This window comes from Triticum dicoccoides, chromosome 2B, assembly GCF_002162155.2.
Source record: "Triticum dicoccoides isolate Atlit2015 ecotype Zavitan chromosome 2B, WEW_v2.0, whole genome shotgun sequence".
NCBI lineage: Eukaryota > Viridiplantae > Streptophyta > Magnoliopsida > Poales > Poaceae > Triticum > Triticum dicoccoides.
This window is the reverse complement of record NC_041383.1, coordinates 32156892-32164461: the sequence shown is the minus strand read 5'-3', so window position 1 is coordinate 32164461 and position 7570 is coordinate 32156892.

Genomic DNA, 7570 nt, shown 5'->3' with positions numbered 1-7570 from the left:
TTTTAGTAAGTAGTACTTTATTTTATTTATAGTAAGTGCTTAATTAGTAGTTGAACTAGTCGATTTAATAAAACTACTTTATTTTACTATATATAGAAGTAGTTTAGTTTTAGTAAGTACTACTTTATTTTATTTATAGTAAGTGCTTAATTAGTAGTTGAACTAGTTGATTTAATAAAACTACTCTATTTTACTATATATAGAAGTAGTTTATTTTTAGCAAGAAAATTGATAGAACTAGTTTATTTTTTTAGTTCAAGCAATTATTCCCGCATCGACATCGACGATGCCTATCCCTCATCCTCGTCGTCAACTCGGCGGAGGAGGCCAGCTTGATCAGAGGGGCCATGTCCGGGACTGGGCTCCGCTGGGCTGGTATTGGGAGGTGCTACCTTCCGGGGGGCGTAGGTTGGTGAGGAGCCATCCCATCATTGACCCGATCCTTGTTTGGTGGTGGTCGCGTGGGCCAGTGACGGTGCCGAGGCTTCCGGACACCGCGGAGGTGGTACATCACCGTGTTAGCGAGGAGGACGAGGACGTCCGTCGCTACATGGTTGCGTTGGAGGGCAGGTTCGACAATACCTGGCAGGTTCGTCAGGGATCTCACTGGAGCTATGATCCTGTGATGGTTCCTTCTCTTTGGGTGTCCACCGCCCGTGACGATACCAGTCGGGCGCTACGGTTCTAGCTGTATTAGCGATGCTATATGTGTGATAGTATTCGAGGAGTATTAGTGATAATATTCGACGATGTATGGACACAAGAGATGATCTAGTTTTTCTTATAATTGAATGCATGCTAATTTGAATACTACTTTATTTTACGATTTGGTTTTGCTTATTGGGAATGCTCAAATTAATTGGAAAACTACTTCTACTTTGAATGCTAAAATTGGAGAGCACTATATATGCAAGGCGTATGCATTTGATTACTTGATAGCTTATAGGGTTTTTGATTTTACAGAAATCTAGGAGCCCCCTCCATCATCTGTGCCGTCGTCCCCGTCACCGACCCCCCTCCGACCTGGAGGTGAGACCAGCCAAATCTCCATGTCAATATGAGTCCTATAATATGAGTCCTCGTGGGGGGTAGCGAGTTTAATATTTAATTGTACAAGTTTAATATTTGAATTATGAACATAGGAAATGTCGTACTCGAACGACGAAAACCGCCCGGGGGAGTGCGACTGGTGCCACGATGACCGAGGTATGTGCGACAGGTTCCTTGAGATGGACGCTTCAACATTAAGCTCGAGGAGACCCTCGATGTTGAAACGGTACGCAACGACGACAAGAGTTTTTTTCGTAATTAATTAAGCACGACTTCAACTATTTCAACACGTACTTTTCATCTTTTCCAATTCGACTAGCTTATCCCATGCTATGCAAGATGCTATGTCTTGGAGAGGATGGGTTTTGAAGACCATGAAAGTATGGAAACAAAGAAAATTCACCTAAGGACCCATCATGGTGTGGATTTTGAAGCGAAGTTGTACAATTCTGAGAGTGTAACCCATTTTGGTTGCAAAAATTGGGAAGCACTTTGCAAGATGTATGCTTTTGATGAGGGTATGCTTGTCACCATGGATCTTGGTGATCCTAAAATCGAGCAAGACAATATGGACTTTGGGTCCTCGTTGATACGCTTCCAATTCTTCCCCTATGTGAGCTTTGCAAACATAGTTATTAAGTAATTTATATTGTTTATTTCAAAATAGTTGACAGCTTATTTCCATTGACAGCTTATTTTCATTCTACAAAGAATGTGCGGAAGATGGTAGACAAAACCCACTACACCGATGGTACCAAATTAACTTATCAGGAGAAAAATTATCTGATCGCATTTTGTACTGATCTTGAGAATTACAATATCTACAATCGAACTCCTCAACGTAATGGTTAATACGTGCCACTAGTGCACATGTTGAACTACGGTAACTACCATGGAGATACCCTGGTAAGCTTTTTTACTATTACGACATCCATGCATCTTTTGCATACTTCTAAAACTAGTACATCATTGCTAACTATGAAGTTATTACTATGTTTTTCAATAGATAATCCCGAATGATTGTGTGCCTCATCTGATGTATCAGCACGATCGTCTTCATGTTTTGAACATACAACCAGGTCGTCCTACGAATCTCAACTGTCCATACCGGATTTCTAAAAGAAGTGGAGACATGACAATTAAAGAATGGAAAAATGTATGGATAGTCGTAAGGAGGTTCTTGGAAGCAAAAGGAAGCGAAGCGCAAGAATTGGAGACAGGATGATCTCCATTCTCCGTAATGGAGAGTCAGGGTCTATATTGTTTTATGCTATTTTACCTTAAAGAGGATATTAAATTAGGTCCTACCTAATACTGATGATCATGTGCTAAGAACAATTAAGTAGGGTTGGTTCGAAGACTATGTGGATGATGATCGTACGACTTGTTATTAATAACGAGTAGAAGTTATATGATGATGATTAATTAGTAGGACTTGTTATTATATATGATGATGGATGATGCGAGCATGAAGAGTTATTATATATCAGCGGGTGAAATGAACATGGATTGGATTGAAGTGAAGGCAACATGCATGTGGTGCATGTCGAAAGTAGTACAATCCAAACTTGATCAAGTTAGGATTAGTATTACTATCGACATGCACCACATGTTGCCTTCACTTCAATCTAAGCCGTGTTAGGCATAGCAGTAGCGTTGGTAAACCAAGCACGAAGATATATAAGAGAGGACACTTATCTCTATTAGCTAGCTAATAACAACCTAAATTAACCCCTAAACCAGCCACTTTAAAAAAAAACCTCAGCTCCAGCCTGCTGCTGACGCGTGGATAGCTTTTAGTCCCGGTTGGTGTCACCAACCGAGACCAAATCCCCCCTGCCTGGGCTGGCCGCAGCGGCCACGTGGAGGCCCATTTGTCTCGGATCGTGTAAGAACCGGGACTAAAGGCCAGTGGCATTAGTAACGACCTTTTAGTCCCGGTTCCCAAACCGGGACAAAAGGCCCTTACGAACCGGGACAATTGGGCCTTTTTCTACTAGTGTATAAGTGCTAGAGAGCAACTCAAGTTGAGCCCTTAGCTCAACATTCTCCATCAAAATGGATGCTTCACAAGTAATAGAGTTAGCAGCACAAGCATCATCAATAATAGCAAGAGGAGAATGCTACTTGGCAAGCTCTTTTGAATATGAAGCTTTAATTTGTGCACGAGACTCGGTGAGTTTGATGAGCCCACTCTTAATGATCCTTCAGCCATTTTCAAGGTGCCCAAAGTCCTCAAGGAGTTTTGCATGCACAACTTTAAGCTTCTCATTTTTAGTTTCGAAATCATTGGCCACCAAAAGAGCTCTATCATGTGATTCCTTCACTCTAGATAATTCTAGAGCAAAAGTCTCCTCAAGAGATTCTTTGGTGTTTTGTTCAAGTTCAAGAGCTTGAGAGAGGTCTGCAATCTCATTAGCGTAATCATGATCATGACCTTCCATTTTCTCAATGGTGACCTCATGCTCCTCGAGATGAGATTCCAACTCCTCGATATATTTCTTGCCCTCAATGGCAATGGACATGATTTCCATGAAGATGGAATGAGCAATTTTATTCTTATGAAGAGCTTTAAAAATCATTTCTCCCTTAATTTTTAAGGAAGCAACATTATCATTCTCTTCATTATTATCCTCGTCATCATTAGAATTAACATCCACTACTGCAGGATGCTGCTGACGCGACAGTATGATCAAACACCCTTCGACGAAACTATGTATGATGCAATAATCGCATACGGTGGTGTATAAAAAACCGTCAAAAAAGGTGTGAAACGTTTGTGATGGCAGAGACATCAAACACAGTGCAAATTTTACTTGCGTGTGCGATGCTGGGCATACGGTTGATGCAGCAGAACTGTTTGCAATGAGGAAGAACAACAGAAATGGGCAGCCATATCAATGTGTGTGCGATATACGACATACAGTACGCTCCGATGAACTATGTGCTATTAGGGAATGCAACAACAACGGTCAACCAGATCAAGGTGAGTGTGATATACATCATATGGTTCACTCGGACAAACTGTTTTCGGTTAGGCAAGAGAACGGAAACGGTTCATCTTAACAAGATGTGTGTGATATGCGGCATTTGCGATCAGCCAAAGAACACAAACAATTCATGTAAACCATATGTGTGTGATATGCAGCAAACAGCCCACTCGAATGAACAGTTTGCAATGAGAAATTATAACACAGATGGTTACTATAGTAAGTTCATGTGCGATTCTGTTCATACAAAAAACTTTGAAAAATGCAAACTAGTTTCTTGCGTATAGACAATTATCAAAAATTAACGAGGTAGACCTTCTTCAACCCAATCAACATTGTCGGTGGCAACGACACCTATGGGATCACGGGAATACCTACTACGGTTGCGGGGTGTGGTGTCGAGGGAAGAGCGGGAGCAATAGCCAGACAAAGCACACACGTTGTTTACCCAGGTTCGGGCCACGACGTGCGTAATACCCTAGTCCTGCTTTAGGTGTCTATTTGAGTGTTCTTGCTGTTTTTGAGCAAGCTATGATGAGTAACTTACTAAGGGGTCCAAATCCCTCTCCGGTATGCCTCGGGCCTCCTTTTGTAGTAAAGGGGATCGTCACAGTGGCACACAGGAGGTGGCATCGAGGTACTGTGGCTAAGCTTATCGCTAGCCATTACGGGACAAGGCGCATTTAATGCGAACCCCCGTCCCGTCCGTCGCCGCTCCACCCCGCTCTAACACGCATCCAGGCCAGTGGGGCACATGGTGCCATGTAAGCTGGCAGGGAGCTGAGGTGGCGCGGTGGTAGGGTCTTCACGAAGATTTGCCTGCCGCCACGTAGGCGTCACTGAGTTGGCCTAGAGTCCTCTTGTTGACACGCAGGTGCCTGCCTAGCTGGCGGGCTAGCAGCTACATGGGAGCAGCAGTGGCATCCAGGCGGGCGTGGGCCTGGCTGTGGCCCTGCGGATGCCCTCGGCAAGGGCCTTGCCGGCGCCCCGGCAAGGGTCGTGCCGCGGCACCATGGTCGTCCCTGGCAAGGATCTTGCCGGGGGTCTTGTGGGTTTCCTTGGAAAAGGATCTCGCCAAGGGTCATTGTCTTCCACTCTTTGTCTTCACAAAGATCTACATGCCACCACAGAAAGGCCTCCCGAGCCCTGGTTCCAATGAGTTTGATGGTGTTTGGATCCCTTGGGCCCAAGGGTGGTGCGTCCTGCTAGCGTAGGATCGGGCAAGTTGCCTCAGCAAGGCTCCTGCTGGAGCTGCGGAGGCTGCCCCGGCAATAATCTTGTCGGGGAGATCCACCTTGCCTCCTTGTCCCTTGCGCCTCTGGTCTTGGCATTGCTTTGACTATCCCGTGGCTTTGACTCCTTTCTCTGCCCTGCTTAGTGTGGTCATGGCGCGCGGCTCTGACTGCCCGTGCACTTAGTAAGGGGTACAAAGGAGAGCCCCTACTTTAGTACACCGACAGGAGCCCCCAGGTCTAGGCCACACATAAGCACAACGCGTTGTTGGGCTAGGCCCAAAACGGTGCGCGTGCAGGCGGGGCGGAATTTACCGTGGTAACTTTCTCCTATCCGCTGCGCTTCCCCATGACCCGCGTTGAATCGCGTGACATGGGGGTCGTGCGTGACGTGGGGGTCATGCACGGAGCGGCTGCTGTACGCATGCGTCACATCGTAGTTAATGGGAAAAGAAGCGGCCCGCACCGTCCCCATAAAAAGGAATAACCGCGAGCACGCCGCTCTTTTACCCCCTGCCTCTCCCCAATCTCGGAACCGCCATCCCGCCCTCCTTCCTCCTCAAGCTTCCGCGCTTGCTCGCCGCAGCCGCACCTCCCTTGTTCTTGATCCCTCGACCCTTTCCATCTGCCATGGCGCCCAAATCCAGCAAGGGAAAAGGACCGTCCAAGGACGCGAAGGAGAAGGAGTTGCCGGAAAGCGAGGTGGTAGTGTGGCGGACGCAGTTCGCCTACTTCTCCCCGTCAACAATCGACGTCTTCGAGCTCAGGGACTACTTCAAGCCGTTGTGGGGGACAGCGACGACGGGGCACCCTGCCACACGTGCCCTTCCCGCCGATTGTGACGAGACCGTCTCAGAACGGTATCCATTTTTCGTCGATTTCTTCTTCTTCGTGCTCTGTCCCCGGTTTTATGATTTCTTCAATGATGTTATGCGCACTTTTGGCTTTCATCTGTTGGATCTTATGCCAAATGCTGTGCGGGCTTGGCGCTCTTTGCCCATCTTTGTGAGGAATTCATGGGGGAGCTTCCCAGCACGGCACTCTTCCGCCACTACTTCTACCCCCGCATCCAACTTGGGGGCACCCTTTCCGGGAGCGTCGCCTGGATCCCGAGGGCCCAGGAGAAGGGCGCATACCTGGAGGGTGCCTCGAGGGAGAGGTGGAAAGAGTGGGGGGCCGATGGTGCTGGATTGTGGAGAAGGACCCACCAGGTTCTGCCGGGGCGTTCGTCGGGAGCCGCTGATCCGCAACGCGTCCTAGGGTAACCTTGACGCCGATGACACGAAGTTCTTGATTGCCACCACCAGGATTCGCCCCCTCACCGAGGCCGGGATCACCCTTGAGATGATTGGGGCAGGTTTTATCCGCCGCCGAATCACTCCGCTGCATAACAAGGGGAGGCGGTCCTGGGATTATCGGAATGTGGCAGACATCATGAGGCTCCGCCCCGGCCTGAAGCACAACCTTACGGTGATGGGGCATGCTTGGTATTGCCATAGGATCTTCCAAATTGATGTGTTCGATGATGGAAGGGTGGAGAGGACCAGCAGGGCCACGAAGTCCAGCAAGACCGTCAAGGGGCCCTTATTCCGGCTGCCTGCTAGGGTGGTCCTGCTGAGCAACAACTCCCTCCAGTCCGACAACCTTGGCATAATGCTGGACTTCAACGCGCACGGTCTTGTGGTGGGCTGGGCCGAGCCCCTGGCACCGTGGTGCAGGAGTTCTTCGCCACCCTGGTGGAGGAGCTCGACCACGAGGAGCCGCTGCTCATCCAAGACACCACCCAAGAGGAGTTGGACTACATCGCCGCCAGAGGGTGGCAGAGACAAATCTTGTCAGTGCGGCCGGCAGCACCGGTGGCACAGAGAACAAGGCTGCCGTGGACACAGAGGAGAAGGCATTCGCCCAGTGGGCAAAGTCTGTCGGGGAGGCCAAAGGTGCCGGCATCGAGGTCCCCCTTGTTGAAGATGCAGTCGAGGAGTCGGCCGAAGGAGAGGCCGAATATGATGATCCTCCGACCATGGAGAAGAAGCGTGTACTTCGTCGAGCCAGCTCTGGCAAGCTGATTCGGTCGGGCAGGGCCACGCAGCGGCAGGCGGCTCAGGGGGAGGCCATGCGCGAAACGAGGAATGCGGCAGCGAAGAAGAGGGCCACGGTGGCGAAGAAGGAGACAACTGCCTCTTCTTCGTCCAAGCGCTACCGGAATCCATCACCTTCCCTCCTCCCATGGATGCCGACCTGAGGGTCACCCTCGACTTTTCGTCCCTCACCCCGAGGAGGAAAAGGAAGGCAACGGAC